Genomic DNA, 22,101 nt, shown 5'->3' on the forward strand with positions numbered 1-22,101 from the left:
CCTTCTAGTTGACCATGATTGCATTGGGAACAATTATCAAATGCAAACCATAATTCCCCTTCTACTCCATAAGATAAGCTATTGAAGCCATTACCTTCACAAAAATATCAAACATCAAAATTCATCTAAGAATATGTGCTTCAAAATATACCCAATTAAATGTACAACATATGTTCAAATGTCAAACACAATACAAATTCAAAAGAATGCAAAGGAAAAGATTAAACAATGAAATTATTTGTCATTTAATCAAATAAATTGTCCCTTGGCATAGCAATAAAGGTGTTTTCATGTCTATCATTTGGGTAGAAAATCTTAATATAATCACAAAGTAATATTGTTTTTAATATTTTCTTCATTGGTTTTTTTCAAATTTGATTCCTCATGTTCCATGCATGTTTTGAAATGGTTTTCTAAACAGAAAATGAATTCACGATATCCAAAGCAAAATTATGGTTTTTGAAATGGTTTTCTAAATAAATAATGTTATGTCCTATAAAAGAACAATGTTATGTCCAACATTCATATGAGATCAAGACTCACATTTCCATTAAAACCGATGTAAGTAGGGTTTATAGACCAAAAAGGTTATTTGTTGATCAAAATTTAAGAAATAAAAGAACAAGAAATGTCATAAAAGCATTGTTTGAACCAAGCGGTATAACCTCCTTTGCAACTAAAAAATGATGGATTGTCTTTGTAAGATATAATGGAGAAATCCTTGTGGTGAACTTGGATAGGATAGTTTGATCCATATCCTATCATGTAGCTTGTAGCTCTTGGGTTGTCTCCAAGTAGGTAATCAACCTACAAGAGTGAGGCTTTAGAATGCAGTCCCAATGTCACTAATGTTTCATTAGAATTTGGGGATCAGAACACATCAATTACACTATCATTTCTAAACCAAACCTTAATTGAAAGATTTGGAAAAAGAGTTTAGGTTTATTGTACTTCAAATTACACACCTCAATGGAAATGGTTTTAAAGAATGGATTTACTAGACCTGTGATTGAAAACCCTAAGAAATAAACTAGGTATAATAGTGATTAGAAATCTTATTCAAATATTTTAAGAAATGGATTTAGCCAAGGCTAAGAATTCATATGGATCCACTTGTCCATTTGTGCATTGCAATTCCTTTCTAGCAACAGGCAAGTAATCAGAGTAGACCGCAAGGAGAAATGATGCATGTTGTTCTATTTCTGCCAATATAGTAGCCCACTTGATAAAAGGAAAAAAAAAATTGACTTTGTTCACCACCCTCTTTTCTAAATATGAATAGAAAAAATGTATTTTCTAAAGGCATTGATAAATGTATCCCATACTGAGTACTTTTTGTATATTGTGAAGGAAAGAACACATGAAAAACTCAACTTTTTCTTGGTATTTTTGCAGCACAACCTCTTTTTCCCCACCATTACCTTGCAAGAGGCCACAACCCAAAAAAAATTATGATATTAGTTGCAAGATAAATGTAATGTTGACTACTAAAAAGAAAAGGAACCATGTTAAACTATTGATAAATGTATGGTTGACTACTAAAAAGTGAAGCAACCATGTTAAACCATTTATCTTCATGCACAAAATCTTAGGCAAGTATAATCCTCTAATAATAGCAAAATATTGAACAATTTGAATGTCTTGCACCCTTACTGACCATGGACGTAAGCACTTAGACCCCTATATATTTAACATCCCAAGAGAACTTTTTCATGCTCTGCACTATTCTACCAAAGGAATTTGCATTATCAGTCAGGTAATTGAAGTAGTTCTTATCCCTAATTGCTCTATGAAGCCATGCAGCTACCCAAAGTAATTCATCCTACAAAAAATATATGGTGCATCTAAAGAAAACTTGTAACTATTTAAGCACGACATTCACAAGAATTTACATTTGTGTAGAGAAGGTAACATAGATGAGAACTTACAGTATATCTACTAATTGATCCATAAAACTTTCATACATTAGTAATGCTACTGTCTTACTTTCCCCTGTATTTGTCAGCAAAGTCAAAGAGCTACAAGATAGTCACAATAATTGAACAAAACATTAGATTTCAGCATGAAAAGGGATAATTTTAATATAATCAAGGTGAAGAGTCTGCATTTGTTTGAATAAAAACCAGCCTATTTCGCATGATTGAGAAGCACATTGGAGTAAGTAGGATTGGAGTCCTTGAAAATCATAGAGGCAGAAGCCATAAAAACAATTATTTCTCTTGCGGGATCTGATCCAGGATTGTTGGCATCAATTTTGTATACATGTCTAGGATACAAGATTGATACCAACAATCTTCCTCTACCTCATCCATATCTCACAAAACTACAAAGAAATAGAATACTCACTTGTCCATATAGTAAATTTGGCTAGGGATGAGCTTTTATGAGATAATTAGTGGCCCACTGGATGGCCTCCATGGAATACACCAACACTACACTTTTAGAAAATGAATTTACATACTCTTATCACACTCAATGAGAGCATGGTGATAGTGTGTTCCATTGGAAGTCTGAATTTCACATTGTTACCTGCATTATAGTATCCTCCAACCAAATCAACCTATCCACATTGCATGCATTTAAATTAATAAACCTGTATAGTTCATAATGCATTTAAATGAAAAATTTGTATAAGTCATATTGATTTCCCAATTAGCTCACTAGCATTAAAATTGATACATAAAAATAATAAAATACTTTAGGCCACAATCACTAGTTTAGAAAGTGAAGCAATGTGAAACTAAGGCTAGGTGAAATTACTAACCCCATTAGCCAATCCATATCAAGTCCAAAATCAGCTCTCCAGGTAGCTCTCTGGGTATTGGGAATCTTTCCAGATCTCTCAGCATCATAAAAAAGTAAGTTTTTTCTCAAAGCCTCCCCATAGTACCTTACAAGCCCTTCATCTTCCTCTGTTAAGCCTCAAAGGTGGTTAAGAAATGAAGAATACATTTTTTTATTTTTTTTCTCCCCACGGTGTATGAATTACACTGACAAACCTTCTAGACATGATTACACTGGTTGAAACCCTACAACTTTCTTATGATGACGCTTTTAATGAAATATCTTTTCGTGAGCTTTTTAAGCAATAATGCCAAAGTTTGGAACACCAAAACCCTAGATAAATAAATTAGAAAACCCCAAATTACTCGATTTAAAAAACTAAATAAAATATGAAATGAGATAGTGGGAACCTTTTTGGTGAGGAAGTTTTGCCTTTCAGAATGCATGACTATCTTCGAGAGCTTTAGAACTAGATTACATTGACCATTAACAATGCAGTTGGTGCTCAATTTTTGAAGGTCTATAGTAATGGAGGGAACCATACAAACAAAATCCTTCTCTGCTTCTTTCTTGCTTTCATCTTTACCCATTCTTTGAATAATTGGGGACACAGGGTTGTCAACATCTTCTTCTGAATCCTCATGTTTGTAATTTTACAAATGAGAAATAAATCACTAATATCGAAAGACTAAGATAGCAATTCAAGAAGCCCTACAAAATAATGGACCACCTGAGCAGATCTCAAATTCAAGATCTTTGCTATTGTAACCATGTCACAGATCTTCCAAGAAGACTCCATTCATGTTACCAGACATCATGAAAAGAAAAATTTATGTTTTTCTAGAGAAAAAATATTGAATACGAATATGATGCTTAAGGAATAAGATTTCTAAGAAAAAAGTACCTTTATAGTATTTTAGCAATAATGAAAAGTTTTTGTTAAAGGTGAAAGGAATTGAGTCAAACAAGAATGCATTTGACTCAAGCCCCCATCACAAAATAACTTTAATTAACCATTTCTCTTGTATATTCGTACAAAATTTACAAAACAACTTATTATAAAGAAAAGTATGCTCAAAATTCACATCTCCACTTAAATGTTTTATCCAAGTTCAAAATTAGTAGAATTAGGGACCCTTGAAAGATGTAAAAATTTATATGTATTATCATGTGATGAATGCAAATAGTTATACATTTTCAGAGCTCTATATACAAGGTAGAGAATGGAAACTGAAAACTGTTAGATTTGAAACAACAAGAGCAATCTAGAAGCTGAACTTCTCTATCACTAAATAAGAGTTTTATATTTACTTTTCCTAATAAAGGCATTTGTTATTTACTATTTTTTTTTCAGATAAAATGTGGGCATATGTGGATGTTTCAACCAAACTAGGGAGATATAGCCCTTTCATTTGTGAAGGACATAGGAAGCATCATAAAGAAGATTTAGAGACTAACGTGTACATTCTACAATTATTTCATTTATTCCTTGACATGACATCTCTTTGAGGCATTGTGTCAAACAATTCAGGTGCTCTATCTATGATTCCAAATTTTGCATGCTTGCAAGTGTTCTGACCTTCTTAAGCTTTGTAAAATTTCCTTAAGCATACTGAAAAAATACCTGCAAGTAGGCATGGCCCAAGATACCCACAAACCTATTAACATATGTTTTACCTTTTAAGTATCAAACATGTAATATGCATAAATTACCAATTTAGGGAACCTAAAAAATGCATCTACAAAAGCCAGAGGGTGCCCAACATGAACCTGTCTGCAACAGTACAGTGGAAAACTTCAAATTGATGTTGCATATGTTGGACAGACTATATCTAAAGCCAAGAAAAGAAATGACTACCATCATGGAAACTCTCAATAGTCTAAGAGGCCATTCTGCAATTGTTCAAGAGCAACTGGCTAATGGTAGAGTAGGCTTTTTAGATGTGTTCATATATGTAACTTAAGTATTTTTGGGTTTGAAATAGGGCATAGATATCAATTGAAGCATAATGGAAAATGCATTTTCTTGAGATGTTGCACTAGTAGACATGTATGTAAAAGGTTCAAGAGCTCACTAGGTGGGTCAATTGTTTGACAGAATGTCTCACAAAAATATGGCTTCATGGAAGTCATTGATTTGGTTCAAATGTTAGAGTTGTAAACACAAGTAGAGATTTACGTAAAAGGTCCAAGGATTGTAATTAATTGAATGTAGGGTATACACAAAATGCTGACCTTGAGGAAGCCTTAAAAGCTTTATAACAAAATTCTTCAAAGACATCCATCAATACTTATTCGAAAGTAGGTTCTAGTCAAATGAGTGTGGTGATAGACAAGTATGCAAAATTTGGATTCATACACAAGGTGCCAAAACTATTGACAAAATGCCTCAAAGAAATGTGAGCTCAGGACACACAAACAATCAAGGAAGACCTTACAAGTAAGATACGATCTTCTCAATAGATAGGCTATTGATGCATGATTCAACCAAAAAGCTAAATATAATTAAAAGTTATAATGATCCCTAAAAATAAGAAGAAACCTGGAGATCTTCATGACATGAACAGGAAACGAATTGCTTCTTATCAGCCTTGTCAGTACAATTAGACTTGTTACCATTATTAACAATAGTCCAGTAGAAGCAAGTGTGGAGGTATCCCAATGGGTATTAAATTTTGATTTAAAAAAAAACATTAAAACAACTATATATGGAGATTGATTTTATATAGTGAAGCATTCCAAGAGTTGTTATAAAATAAATGGATTAAGAAAGCAGAGGAAAAGTGATAGAGTACCTACCCTTGCAAGTGAAATAATGTAGCAGAAGTGGCCATCTCTATAGCATCTTGAAAAATGAGGTCTCTTTCTCATAGTGAAAGGACTACTTGAGGTGAGAGAATGTACAATGAGGGCACTAATGAAGTTATTTTGAGACCATAGTTTATAACAAGGCTACCTCTATTTTTGCAAAGGGTGAGCAGAAAGGCGATGAAGTTTTCCTTTTCTTTGGAAGAAGACCTACTAAAATGGGTGTTACAAATGGTTGGTTGATTGTAATGAGACAGTGTCTTTTACCACCCAAAACAATAAGAACTATTGTAGCATTGTTTGAAAGCCCTAACCATTCTTGTTCACCATTGCCCAGAAGTTTCACTAGAAATGGAACAATGCCAATTTCTATATCTCTAAGAGCTTTGTATTTTAAAATAGATAAATTGATGAGCAACAAGACTATATCTCATTACCACTCAAGGTTTTGTGCACAGATCTACCAGTGCAGGAAGGATGTTTGTTTTCTTTCCTATGATCTTTTGGTTGTTAATGGAGGAAGAGTTGAAGATCATTGCCATTATATTTCGATGTTGCTATAAATGAGGCAAATCTTGTAAAAATTGGCATTGATGAATTAGATTGCATTTCATCTTCTCGTCGTGTTTGTGAAGAAATTTTGAAGGCATACATTTTGGAATACTAAGAAAGGAAAGAGATTGAGATAAGACATCCTCTGTATGCCCTACTAAACAACATCAATAGCTAGACAAATATAGAAAACTAGGTGGTTGATAGTAACCAAGTGTTTGACGGTTTTGGGATCTTGAAATTGGTTTAAGGGGTGTGAGATAGGTTTTCATTATGTATGAACATGAGCGATCTTGCAAGAGAAGCCTATTGGCTAAGTAGCACTTGCACCAAAAGAAGGTACAAGGGATACACTACTAGGTTTTTGATGTGATAGCATAATTGAAACTTTACATAAAAGGAAGTGTATTAAAGTATCATTTTACAAACATGTTTCATTGTAGAAGGAATTCTTGTACATAGTAGAAGGAAATCTTGCACATAGTAGCATCCATATTATATGAATTAATGTTATAGTAGTGTCCTATTGTGTTTTTTGTTGATGTGTTTCAGTGGGAGGGTAGGGATGTTTATTCTAGGAACTTGTAGAAGCTTGCAAGTGGGCAGGCAGTGACTGACCTAATGTTTATTGCAAGTGTTGTACTCCTTGGATGCTATGACGTGCACTTATTTCTTCTGTAAAACAAACATAGTGCAAGCAACTTCTCTTACCTAATTGTAGATCTATGGGTTTACTCTAGGTCAGTTGTCTTCCAGGATCTTGTACATAAGAGATCTTACATGCATTACTAAAAATAAAGGGTCATGTTATGTAATAGAAAATGTGTTATTGTTTTATAGATTAAATAATCTCTTCTATATTGGACTTGTAAAGATATAAGAGAGGTTTCTAGTCAAACCATTTTTTAAAAATGAGACTTGGTGACAAATAGATTTTTTTCCAACTTCAAATCCATGTGCGCTACATCGTTATCATTGCAATCCTTGACCATTTATATCAAATGCTTAGATAATTGAGCTACATTTGGCTTAGAATATCTATCTTTCTTTTGAAACCAATCAAAGAGCTCCCCACCAACACAAAGCTCCATGGACAAATGCACATGTGCGTCTTCCTCAAAGACTGCCTTCAAGTGCTACAATATTAAGGTGTCAGAGAGGCTAGTGATGATCACAATCTCTAGTTTCACAATCTTAGCATCATCTACAACCACCAATCTATATTTTACAATTGATTTTCAAGTCATAACCTTCCAAGTCACCTTATGTTTGGGTAAAAGCACAAACCTGTGTCACCTTTTTATAAAGAAAAGTGATATCAGAATGTGACAGTTCAACATTAATGACAAAAAAAATGGTATTTGCGTTTAAAATATGAAGATGATGTAAACTGATGAAATGTGTAGAATTGTATGAATTTTATGCCTATAATTTTTATTATTTTTTTGACTAAGAATTTATTGATTTTATTTTATTTTGAAGTCCCTTTTTTTAACTGTAAAAAATATAGGATGTAGTTCTCGTCAAACAAGTATGTGCAAATCATCTTTTTTTGTTATGATTTGAAAATATTTTATAGATGACATGTATAGCTAGTGCACAAAAAAAGAAATAATTATTTTTGACGTATATTTTATTTGTTATAAGTACTCAAGTTCAACCTTGTCAGAATCCAACAGTTTTTTCCTCCCGTCAAAACTTCCCTATCAAATCTATACCTTCTTGAGAAAAAATTACATATTCATGAAGAGGATTCTCTCCTCTAGTGATAAGTATATATTTTTTTTTTTTTTAATATGATTTACTATTTTTTTTCATTTTTTGAGAGAGCATCTTCTGAAATGTTGAAATATCGACTTATAATATTTTTAGATTATAGCATATTATAACTAATCAAAACACTCAAAAATTTATATAATGATGATATTGAATCTGAAATCTATAAAAGGGTATTTTTAGTTTTTTTTTAAAATTGAGTTTTGATAGAGAAATGAGATTTGACCAAAATAGGTTTTTGTATCACAAACGGTGACACAGATCTATGCTTTTACTCGTTTGCAAGACCTGATTTTACCAAACTACCCCAAAACCAATTCATCCCACAACTCATATCTATCCTAAAACCTACCACTCTATTCAATCCCCAAAATAAAGTTATGGAAATGTGTGAAGACTACAATGAAGCTAACCATATGTTTAAATATCCCTATCCTTGTTTCACCTCTTTTAGCTTCACCTAAAAAAATAGGGACAACTTTTCCCAACAGACCTACAAAACAATGTCACTAATAACATCAATTACCATTACAAAAAATGCAGAGCCCAACTAATTATTTTCAGATTTTAGGAAAATAGAGAAAAAGGAATCGCTTAAAAGATGAAACTTAGTTATTGGCACCAATCACAACATTAGGGTTGTCATAAGGCTTCTCCTAAAATTTTCTCCTTTTCTGCCACTTGTGTTTAAATGCAAGGCTAGCCAACATTATAGCCTCTGAAGATCCCACAATCCCAACATGAATATCTCGCTCTTTATCAGAAATAGGTGCATGGAACATTTAGGCTATTACATTCACACATAAGTTTTGAAATCCCAATTCACAAAAAAAAATTAAACATCATATTTCTACACAAAATATATACAATAGCAAGAAATTTATTTTTCTCTCTGGACTCTCTTGCATCCTGATGATGGATCACTAAGTGTGATCTGAAATGTTGATGGAAAAAATTGTACACAATCAATTTCAGAAGCATTTGTGATTTGAAACATTGATGGAAAAACTCATACACAATCAATTCCAGAAGCATTTGTACTATACTAATGGATTGTGGAAATCTGAAGGATCTTATACAAAGAAAAGTTTAAAAGAAATCTGTTAAGATAAAAATTCTAATGCCTTTCTCCAAATAATTTATGAAACCCTTGTCACCAGAGCTTATTTGTTAGAGATTAATAAAAAATAAATAATGACCTGAAGCTTAATAGTGATAGGGTTTCAAACCCAATGTTTTTACAATAACTTTATATTTGATTCTACCTTTATCAATTAAAATGAAATTCTAAATAATTTATGTTCAATGATGACAAGCCCCCTTCATCCCCCATATTTGCATGCTTACAATCAAATGTGTGATCATTGCATTCCATGAGATAGTATCTTTGAGGAAAACTACTAAGAAATTTTGAAAATGTGTTTTTTGATTCTTATTATGACGTAGCCCATTTTCATTCCTGAAGAAACAATTTAGGTTCTTATGATTCCACATTTTCTATGCATGTCTATCAAAAGGTTTACTAAACTTCAACCTCTAACATAACATGGCTAGATTGATGTGGCTCAGGCCTAACCCATAATTTAGGGAACTGATGAGGACATGTGACATGCATAAAAGAATTACACTTTAAAAAATAAATAAATAAAAATAATTAACTCAATGTGATTCCAAAAAATAAGATCTAACAGAGTATCGATGAAGAAATTCTAACCCATTCTAAGATTAAAATGGTCATTCGATGAAATATAAAGCTTCTCATGCATTTCAAAAAAAATCTTTCACTTTACAATGAAAAGAGACCTTATTAAAACAACGGCTGGCCATTAAAATTTCCAAAATTTTCTATTCAATGGGTTTTGTTGAAACTAAAAATTTGCAAAGCACATTCCTTGATTTTGTTCACTTCTTTGCATCTTTTCTTGCACCTAAAAAAAATACCTTCTTAAGCTAGTGTCGTCTAATGAATCAATCATACATTGAGCAAAAAAGCATTGCATGAAGGGTAATTCTTAATTCATCTATATATTAAGATATATGTCAGAAATTTCCTGCAACCTTTCAAAATTACCATATTGTTATTTCTCACAACAAAATTTTTACTAGTACTCATAGAAAAACCTGATTTTGAATCCTTTTCTTCTACATTGCCCCAAATAGAAGATATCTAAGCATCTATGTCTTTCTCAACCTTCTTTAGAACGGGACAAGCATCTCTATTTGTTATTTTTCTATTGCTCCTGTCAATGTAGTACATCTCCCATCTGCAAATTCATGAAACTACATAATTACAGATTTATGATAATTCTCCAAAGGATTTATTTAAAAAAATGACGTGATAATTTGTTCGATCGGTGCTACAATTTTTTTAATTTTTGTGGCATAAAGTCCAGATGGTGCTAACAACATGTTCTTATAGCCTGCTTAGCTAACAATTCAGGTGGCATTTCCAAAAATACTAAGCTTTTGTGATTATCAAATGATAAATATAGAATTATAATAGAATTACAAAAATCATGTAACAAGTCATTTTGAGCTTACAAATCATTGAATTGGTCAACCATTTGATTAGAATTAGCTACAATCATGTAACAGGCCTTTTTGAGCTTACAAATCATTGAATCGATCAACCGTTGGATAAAAATTAATTACAATCATGTAACAAGTCATTCTAAGCTTACAACTCATCGAATCAGTTAACCATTCGATGAGAATAAGGTACAATCACATAAGATATCATTCTAAGCTTTAAAATCATTAAATCAGTCAACCATTCACGTAACAAGCCATTCCAAGCTTATAAATCAGCTACCATCACGTAACAAGCCATTCCAAGCTTATAAATTACGAAAATGATCAATCGTTAAATGAGAATCACTTGCAATCATGTAACAAGTCATTTTGAGCTTACAAATTACTGAATTGGTCAACCATTATTTGAAAATCAACTACAATCATGTAGCAAGTCATTCTGATCTTACAAATCATTGAATCGGTCATCCATTCGCTGAGAATCAATTATAATTATGTAACAAGTCATTTTGAGCTTACAAATCATCGAATCAGTCAATTATTCGATGAGAATCAGCTACAATCATATAACAAGTCATTCTAAGATTACAAATCATCGAATCGGTCAACTATTTGATGGGAATCAGCTACAATCATGTAACATGTCATTCTAAGCTTAGAAATCACCAAATTGGTCAACTATTCTATGAGAATCAGCTACAATCATGTAACAAGACATTCTAAGCTTACAAATCACTGAATCAATCAACCGTTCGATGAGAAATTAGCTACAATCACGTAAAAAGTCATTCTTAGCTTACAAATCACTAAATCGATCAATCGTTTGATGAGAATCAATTACAATCATTTAATAGGCTATTATGAGCTTACAAATCATCGAATTGGTCAACCATTCGATTAGAATCAATTACAATCACGTAAAAAGCTATTTTGAACTTACAAATGATCAAATTGGTCAATCATTTGATGGGAATCAGCTACAATCATGTAACAAGCCATTATGAGCTTACAAATCACTAAATCAGTCAACTGTTCTATGAGAATCAGCTATAATCACATAACAAGCCATTTTGAGTTTACAAATAATTGAATTGATTAGTCGTTCGATGAGAATCAGCTCCAATCACGTAACAAGTCATTCTTATCTTACAAATCACTAAATCGATCAATCATTCGATGAGAATCAATTATAATCATGTAACAACTCATTCTAAGCTTACAAATCTAAATCGGTCAATCGTTCAATGAGAATCAATTACAATCAGGTAACAAGCCACTGTCAGCTTAAAAATCATCGAATTGGTTAACTGTTCGATGAGAATCATCTTTAATCATGTAACAAGTCATTCTGAACTTACAAATCACTGAATCAATCAACTATTCGATGAAAATCAACTATAATCACAAAATAAGCCATCTTAAGCTTACAAATCTTTGAATCAGTCAACTATTCGATGATAATCAATTACCATTTACGTAACAAGTTATTATGAGCTTACAAATCATCGAACCGGTCAACCGTGATGAGAATCAGCTACAATCATGTAACAAACCATTTTGAACTTACAAATCATCGAATCAGTCAACTGTTTGATAGGAATAAGCTACAATCATGTAACAAGTCTTTATGAGCTCATAAATCATTGAATTGGTCAACCATTTGATGAGAATCAACTACAATCACATAATAAGCTATTCTAAACTTACAAATCACCAAATCGGTCAATAGTTCGATGAGAATCAATTACAATCATGTAACAAGCTATTTGTAACTTACAAATCACCAAATTGGTCAATCGTTCAATGAGAATCAGCTATTATCATGTAACAAGTCATTCTGAATTTACAAATCGTCAAATTAGTCAATAGTTCGATGAGAATCGTCTTCAATCATGTAACAAGTCATTCTGAGCTCACAAATCATCGAATCGGTCAACTATTCGATTAGAATTAATTACAATCATGTAACAAGCCATTCTGAGCTTAAAAATTATCGAATCGGTCAATCGTTCATTAAGAATCAATTACAATCATGTAACAAGTCATTCTTAGCTTACAAATTTTTAAATCAGTCAACAGTTTGATGAGAATCAATTACAATCATGTAATAAGACATTATAAGCTTACAAATCACTGAATCGATCAACCGTTCGATGATAATCAATGACCATTACGTAGCAAGTCATTATAAGCTTACAAATTAGCGAATTGACACCTTTCAATGAGACTCAACTATAATCATGTAACAAGTCATTATGAGCATACAAATCTCTGAATCAATCAACTGTTTGATGAGAATCAGTTACAATCTTGTAACAAGTCTTTCTAAGCTTACAAATCATCGAATCAGTCAACCATTTGATGAGAATCACCTACAATAACATAACAAGTCATTTTGGACTTATAAATCACTGAATCGGTCACCATTCGATGAGAATCAATTACAATCACGTAACAAGTCATTTTTAGCTTACAAATCACCAAATCAGTCAACCATTCAATGAGAATTAGCTATAATCATATAACAAGTCATTCTGAGCTTACAAATCACTGAATTAGTCAACCATTTGATAAGGATCATCTCTAATCACGTAACAAGCCATTCTGAGCTTACAAATTATCGAATTAGTTAACTGTTTGATGAGAATCAATTACAATCATGTACAAAGCTATTCTGAGCTTATAAATTATCGAATTGATCAACTATTTAATAAAAATCAATTACAATCGAGTAACAAGTCTTTCTGAGCTTAAAAATCACCAAATCAGTCAATTGTTTGATGAGAATCAATTACAATCACGTAACAAGCTATTTTGAGCTTATAAATCATTGAATTAGTCAATCGTTTGATGAGAATCAATTACAATCATGTTAAAAGTCATTCTAAGCTTACAAATTGTTGAATCGATTAATCTTTCAATTAGAATTAATTACAATCACATAATAAGCTATTCTAGCTTAAAAATCACTAAATCGATCAATCAGTTGTTGAGAATCAATTACAATTACATAACAAGTCATTCTTAGCTTACAAATCCTCCAATTGGTCAACCGTTTGATGAGAATCAATTACAATCATGTAACAAGACATTCTAAGCTTATAAATTATAAAACTCATCAATCGTTCAATGAGAATCAACTACAATCATATAACAAGCAATTCTGAGCTTACAAATCATTGAATCGGTCAACTGTTCAATGAGAATCATCTCCAATCATGTAACAAGTTATTCTGAGTTTACAAATCACTAAATCGGTCAACCGTTCGACGAGAATTGATTACAATCACATAACAAGCCATTATGAGATCAAAAAATCACCAAATTGGTCAATCGTTTGATGAGAATTAATTACAATCATGTAGCAAGTCATTCTAAGTTTACAAATCACTAAATTGGTAAAGCATTCGAAGAGAATCAGCTACAATTCTATAACAAGTCATTCTAAGCTTACAAATCACTAAATTAGTCACCCATTCTATGAGAATCAACTACAATCATGTAACAAGTCATTCTAAACTTACAAATCACCGAATCGATGAATTGTTTGATGAGAATCAGCTATAATCACATAGGAAGCCATTCATAACTCAATAATCATTGAACTAGTCAACTGTTCGATGAGAATCATCTTCAATCATGTAACAAGTCATTCCGAGGTTACAAATCACTGAATCTGTCAATTATTTGATGAGAATCAATTACAATCATGTAACAAGCCATTGTGAGCTTACAAATCACCGAATTGGTCAACCGTATGATGAGAATTAACTGCAATCACATAACAAGTCATTCTAAGCTTGCAATTTATTGAAATGGTCAACTGTTCGATGAGAATCAGCTATAATCAAGTAACAAGTCATTCTAAGTTTACAAATCATCAAATCGATCAATCATTCCATGAGAATCAGTTGCAATCATGTGTCAAACCATGTTGAGCTTACAAATCACAGAATCAGTCAACCATTCAAAGAGAATCAGCTACAACGTAACAAGGCATTTTGATCTTACAAATCACTGAATCGATCAACCATCCGATGAGAATCAATTACAATCATGTAACAAGCTATTCTAATTTTCAAAATTACTGAATCGATCAACCATTCAATCAGAATCAATTATAATCATGTCACAATTCATTCTGAGCTTACAAATCATCAAATCTGACTACCGTTCGATGAGAATTAATTACAACCACGTAACAAGTCATTATGAGCTTACAAATTATCAAATCGATCAACTATTTGATGAGAATCAATTAAAATTATGTAACAAGTCATTCTGAGTTTACAAATTATTGAATTAGTTAATCATTTGATGAGAATCGGCTACAATCATGTAATAAATGATTATGAGCTTACAAATCACCGAATCGGTCAACCGTTTGATGAGAATCAATTACAATCACATAACAAGTCATTTTGAACTTATAAATCATTGAATTGGTCAAGCATTCATTAAGAATAATCTCCATTCATGTAAAAAGTTATTTTGAGCTTACAAATCATCAAATCGGTCAACCATTTGATGAGAATCAATTACAATTATATAACAAACCATTCTAAGCTTACAAATAATTGAATCGATCAACCATTTGATGAGAATCAATTATAATCACGTAACAAGTCATTATGAGCTTACAAATAATCAAATCGGTCAATCATTTGATAAGAATTAATTACAATCATGTAACAAGTCATTCTAAGTTTACCAATCACTGAATCAATCAATTATTCGATAAGAATCAATTACAATCACGTAACAAGTCATTACGAGTGTACAAATCATTGAAACATTAAACCATTCAATAAGAATCAATTGCAATCATCTAACAAGTCATTCTGAGCTCTCAAATTATTAAATCGGTTAATGGTTTGAGGAGAATAAGTTACAATCACGTAGCAAGTCATTCTAAGCTTACAAATCATCGAATTGGTCAACTGTTCAATTAGAATCAACTACAATCACGTAACAAGTCATTTTAGGCATACAAATAATTGAATCAATCAACCATTCGATGAGAATTAGTTATAATCACGTAACAAATCATTTTGAGCCTACAAATCATCGAATTGATCAATCGTTCGATGAGAATCAATTACAATCATGTAATAAGTGATTCTAAACTTATAAATCACCGAATCAGTCAAGTGTTCGATGCAAATCAATTATAATCATGTAACGAATTATTGTGAACTTACAAATCACCTAATTGGTCAACCATTCGATGAGAATTAGCTACAATCACGTAACAAGCCATTATGAGCTTACAAATTATCGAATCAGTCAATCGTTCAATGAAAATTAATTAAGTCATTCTTAGCTTACAAGTCATCGAATCAGTCAATCGTTTGATGATAATCAATTACAATCACATAACAAGACATTCTGATTTATTACAAATTATCAAGTCGATCAATCATTCAATGACAATCAGTGACAATCATGTAACAAGTCATTCTAATCTTACAAGTCACCGAATCATTCAACCATTCGATGAGAATCATATACAATCATACAACAAGCTAATTTGAGCTTACAAATCATTGAATCAGTTAATCATTCGATTAAAATTAACTATCATTATGTAACAAGTCATTTTGAGCTTAAAAATCATCGAATCGGTCAACCATTTGATGACAATAAACTAGAATCACATAACAAGTCATTCTAAGCTTACAAATCATCAAAACGATCAACCGTTCGATGAAAATCAATTGCAATCACGTAACAAAGCATTTTGAGCTTGCAAATCACTGAATCAGTTAAGAATGGCTCGTTACATTATTATAGTTGATTCTCATCAAGTGATTGACCGATTCAGTGATTTATAAGCTTAGAATGGCTTGTTACATGATTGTAGTTGATTATCATAAAATAGTTGACTAATTTGGTGATTTCTAAGCTTAGATGGTTTGTTACGTAATTATAGCTGATTTTTGTCAAACAGTTGACTGATTTGGTGATTTGTAAGCTCGGAATGACTTGTTATATGATTATGATTGATTCATCGAATGATTGATTGATTTAGTGATTTGTAAGCTCAAAATAGCTCATTACATGATTCTAGCGTACAAATCACCGAATTAGTCAACCGTTCAATATTATCAATTACAATCACATAAAAAATTATTCTGAACTTACAAATCACCGAATCAGTCAACCATTTGATAACAATTAATTACAATCACACAAAAAACTATTGAGTTTACAAATCACCAAATTAGTTAACTGTTCATTGAGAATAAACTACAATCACATAAAAAGTCATGCTGATTTTACAAATCATCGAATTGGTCAACCATTCAATGAAAATTAGCTACAATCGCGTAATAAGTCATTCTGAGATTACAAATCATCAAATTAGTCAATTGTTCGATGAGAATCAGCTACAATTATTTAACAAGCCATTTGAAGCTTATAAATTATTGAATCAGTTAATCGTTTGATGAGAATAAGCTACAATCACGTAACAAGCCATTATGAGCTTACAAATTAGTGTAACAGTGAACCGTTTAATGAGAATTAATTACAATCATGTAACAAGTCATTCTAAGCTTACAAATTATCAAATCGATCAACCCTTCAATGAGAATTAGTTGTAATCACATAACAAATCATTCTGAGCTTTCAATCACTAAATCAGTCAACTGTTCAATGAGAATCAGCTACAATCATGTAACAAGTCATGCTAAGCTTACAAATCATCGAATCAGTCAACTATTCGATGAGAATTAATTATAATCACATAGCAAGTTATTCTGGACTTACAAATCACTGAATCGATCAATTGTTTGATAAGAATTAATTACAATCACATAACAAGTCATTTTGACCTTACAAATCATCAAATCGATCAATCATTTGATGAAAATTAATTACAATCACATAACAATTCATTATAAGCTTACAAATTACTAAATCAATCAAATATTTCATGAAAATCAGCTACAATTATATAACAAGTCATTTTGAGCTTACAAATCACCGAGTCGATCAACTGTTTGATAAGAATCAATTACAATATTGTAACAAGCTATTATAGGCTTAGAAATCATCAAATCAATCAACCATTCAATGAAAAACACTTACAATTATATAATAAATCACTGTGAGGTTACAAATCACCGAATCGATCTGTCGTTCTATGAGAATCAATTACAATCACGTAACAAGCTATTTGGAACTTACAAATCATCAAATCGGTCAACCATTCGATAAGAATCAATTACAATCACTTAACAAGTCATTCTAAAGTTACAAATCATCGAATGGGTCAACCATTCGATAAGAATCAATTAAAATCTCGTAACATGCTATTATGAACTTAAAAATTATTGACTTTGTCAACTATTCCATGATAATAAGCTACAATCATGTAAGTATCCATTCTGAGCTTACAAATTATCGAATTGGTCAAACATTTGATAAAAATAAGTTATAATCATGTAACATGTCATTCTAAGCTTACAAATCATCGAATCAGTCAACCATTCAATGAGAATCAATTACAATCATGTAAGAAGCCATTATGAGCTTACAAATAATCGAATCGGTCAACCATTCAATCAATATCAATTACAATCATGTAACAAGTCATTCTAAGCTTATAAATTATCAAATCGGTAAACCGTTCGTTGAGAATCAATTGCAATCATGTAACAAGCCATTATGAACTTACAAATCATCAAATTGGTCAATCGATCAATGAGAATCAGCTACAATCGCATAACAAGTCATTATGAGCTTATAAATAATCAAATCGGTCAACCATTCAATAAAAATTAATTACAGTTACATAACAAGTCATTTTGAACTTACAAATCACCAAATCGATTAACTATTCAATAAAAATCAATTACAATCACGTAACAAGACATTCTAAGTTTATAAATCACTAAATCACATCGTTCGATAAGAATTAGCTACAATTAGGTAACAAGTCATTCTGAGCTTACAAATTGTTGAATTGATCAATTGTTTGATGAGAATAAGCTAGAATCATAAAACAAGTCATTTTAAGCTTACAAATCACTAAATCAGTCAACCGTTTGATGAGAATATGCTATAATCACATAAAAAATAATTCTGAACTTACAAATCATCGAATCAATCAACCATTCTATGACAATCAATTACAATCATATAATAAGTCATTCTGAGCGTACAAATCACTAAATCGAGCAACCATTCGATGAGAATCAATTACAATCATGTAACAAAGTATTCTTAGCTTACAAATCATTGAATCGGTCAACAATTCGTTTGAAATCAACTATAATCACGTAATATGTCATTCTGAACTTACAAATCATCAAAATGGTTAGTTGTTCGATGAGAATCAATTGCAATCATGTAAAAAATTATTCTGAACTTACAAATCTTTGAATCAGTCAATCGTTCGATAAGAATCAACTACAATCATGTAACAAACTATTTTGAGCTTATAATTCACCGAATCAATTAACCATTCAATGAGAATCACCTACAATCACGTAACAAGCTATTCTAAGTTTACAAATCATTGAATCGGTCAACCGTTATATGAAAATCAACTACAATCACGTAACAAGTCATTTTGAGCTTACAAATTATCGAATCGATCATTCATTCGATAAGAGTCAATTATAATCATGTAACAAGTCGTTCTAAGCTTTAAAATCATTGAATCGGTCAATCATTCGATAAAAATGAGCTATAATCACATAACAAGTCATTATGAGCTTACAAATTATCAAATTGGTCAACCATTTTTTGAAATTTAGCTGCACACACATAACAACTCATTTTGATCTTACAGATCACTAAATCGGTAAACCGTTCAATGAGAATCAGCTACAATCACGTAACAAGTTATTCTAAGCTTACAAATAACTAAATCAGTCAACCGTTCGATGAGAATAAGTTACAATCACATAACAAGTTATTCTAAGCTTACAAATCATTGTATTGGTCAACTATCCAATGAGAATTAATTACAATCACATAACAAGTCATTCTAAGCTTACAAATTATTGAATTGATCAACCATTTGATGAGAATCAGCTACAATCACGTAACAAGTTATTCTAAGCTTACAAATCACGGAATTGATCAACTGTTCGATGAGTATTAGCTTGAATCACATAACAAGCCATGCTAAGCTTATAAATTATTGAATCGATCTACCGTTTGATGAGAATAAGCTACAATCATGTAACAATCTATTCTAAGCTTACAAATCACTAAATCTATCAACCGTTCGATAAGAATAAATTACAATCATGTAATAAGTCATTCTAAGCTTACAAATCATCGAATTGATCAACTATTTGATGAGAATCATTTACAATCATATAAGAAGTCACTCTGAGCTTACAAATCACTGAACCTATCAACTGTTCAATGAAAATAAGCTACAATCACGCAATAAGCTATTCTGAGCTTACAAATCACTAAATCAATCAATTGTTTGATGAGAATTAGTTACAATCATATAACAAATCATTCTGAGCTTACAAATCACTGAATTAGTCAACTATTTGATGAGAATCAATTACAATTACTGAATCGGTCAACCATTCGATAAGAATCAACTACAATAGTGTAACAAGTCATTTTGAGCTTACAAATCATTGAATCGATCAACCATTCGATGAGAATCAATTACAATTATGTAACAAGCTATTCTGAGGTTAAAATCACTGAATCGATCAATCGTTGGATGAGAATTAATTAAAATCATGTAACAAGCTATTATGAGCTTACAAATAACTGAATCGGTCAACTATTTGATGAGAATCATCTTCAATCACGTAGTAATCCAATTTGAGCTTATAAATCACCGAATCGATTACCCATTGAAAATTATTTACAATCGTATAACAAGCCATTGTGAGCTAACAAATCACTAAATCAGTAAACCGTTTTATGAGAATCAATTGCAATCACATAACAACTCATTCTGAGTTTACAAATCATCGAATCAGGCAACCTTTTGATGATAATGAATTACCATTATGTAACAAGTCATTCTAAGCTTACAAATCATCGAATCGGTCAACCTATTAGTGTAAATAGGTATTTACTATTTACACTTTACTTAAGTTAACTTAGGTTAGTGCATTATTTTATTATTTTGCATTATTTTATTATTTCTCTTTATGAGACACTTAGGAGTTTGTGCATCTTCTACAGTTGTCATGTAGACAACATAGAAGTACGCAACTCTAATTATGCACATGGTGTCTACATCACAGGAGTTTGCATCATTTACTGAGTTGTCATATAGACAACACAGTTTTTTGCACTCTTAATTTAGCACATGTTGTCTACAACACTTATGTGTGTGTTTCACCTTTGTAGGCTTATCCTCTCATCATCGCACTTACTTCCGTGCATAATAGAAGATAACCCATATCTGGTGGACATGTGCCTAGTTGTTGGACTTATCATGGTGCTAATTTCGAGGCATTCTAGATGCATCTCAGAGGCCTTTATATTGAAGCACTCCTAGTGTACTTGTACATAGAATTGAATACTATACAATTATTCTGATCATACTCTGGTCTAATTTGTGCTTGTGTTTTGAGTTCCTTGGTCTTGGGAAAATTTTGCCTTAATGCAGATTTTTACATGGTATCAGAGCTGAGGGAGATACTTGTCACATAGCCTTTGGAGACCTCATTGCTTCATCTCTTTAAGGGACTCGATTCAGATCTAGAGCATCAGCTACAATTGGGAGCGTCTAGAGCTGAAGTGGACCTCGCCATTGCGTTCGGAGCAAAGATTTGGTGAAGATTGACTATAAATTTGCCTATTTTAGGCCATAGTCAACCGAGGGGCAAAAAAAATTTGCAAATCGAAACCTGAAAGCCTGATTTGCAAGTACGGGTATGATTATTTGGATCTGCAATTTATTTTTTAGATCAATCTCAGTTTAATTTTGTCATTCATTTCTTTGTATTGTTCGGAAATATTTTTTTCGAAATTATTTTTTCTACCCCGTTGGGCATACAGAGCAAGACAAAGAAAATATTTTTTTGCAGCCTGCTGAATATTCTACAAGGAATATTTGCAATATTCTCTTTTCTTTAAGCAGGTGTTTGCGAGACACATAGTATTTTATTACACAGCAATTCAACATTAACCGCTGACAACCCAATCTACCACCGACGATCACAGTCAATCGACGACAACAACCCTCCCTCAACCAGCGAGCAGAGATCTGGCAACTACACCGATCACCGGTGGCCAAACCTGACCCAGCACCAAAGGTAGCTCGCCATTTGCATTATACTGTGTAGCACTTTGTTTATATACAGCGCAATATTCCATCACATAGGGAATGTGGGACTAATTAAACAATCCCCGCCAGTGTTCTAAACCGCCGGCGACAAAGACCTTTCCGGCTATGCAGACCTTCTTCATAGTGCAAACATGCGTCATAGATAGCTTTGGCCACACGGCATTATTAGAACACGTGGACATCGTGAGAGGCTAACGGCCACCTCTGCAACTCGTTGCCCAGTCAGCGTAAAGTTGTAAGCCTCGTCAGTGACATGCCACAGCAGAATGGTGTAGCTAAAAGAAAGAACCAAACCCTTTACCGAGGTCAAGTATACTCATTTAAAAGATCTCTTGGGGGTGCGGGACGTTGCAGATAGGGAA

At 32.0% G+C, this 22,101-nt stretch overlaps 1 pseudogene; it reads right to left on the reverse strand.

Moving 5' to 3' along the window:
- Positions 1 to 606: 606 nt before the first annotated feature.
- Positions 607 to 21,768, reverse strand: LOC149545106 (endoglucanase 6-like; annotated as a pseudogene).
- Positions 21,769 to 22,101: the final 333 nt, after the last annotated feature.

Source organism: Cupressus sempervirens, chromosome 7 (assembly GCF_028749045.1).
Source record: "Cupressus sempervirens isolate cs-2001-9-10 chromosome 7, ASM2874904v1, whole genome shotgun sequence".
NCBI classification, from domain to species: Eukaryota; Viridiplantae; Streptophyta; class Pinopsida; order Cupressales; family Cupressaceae; genus Cupressus; species Cupressus sempervirens.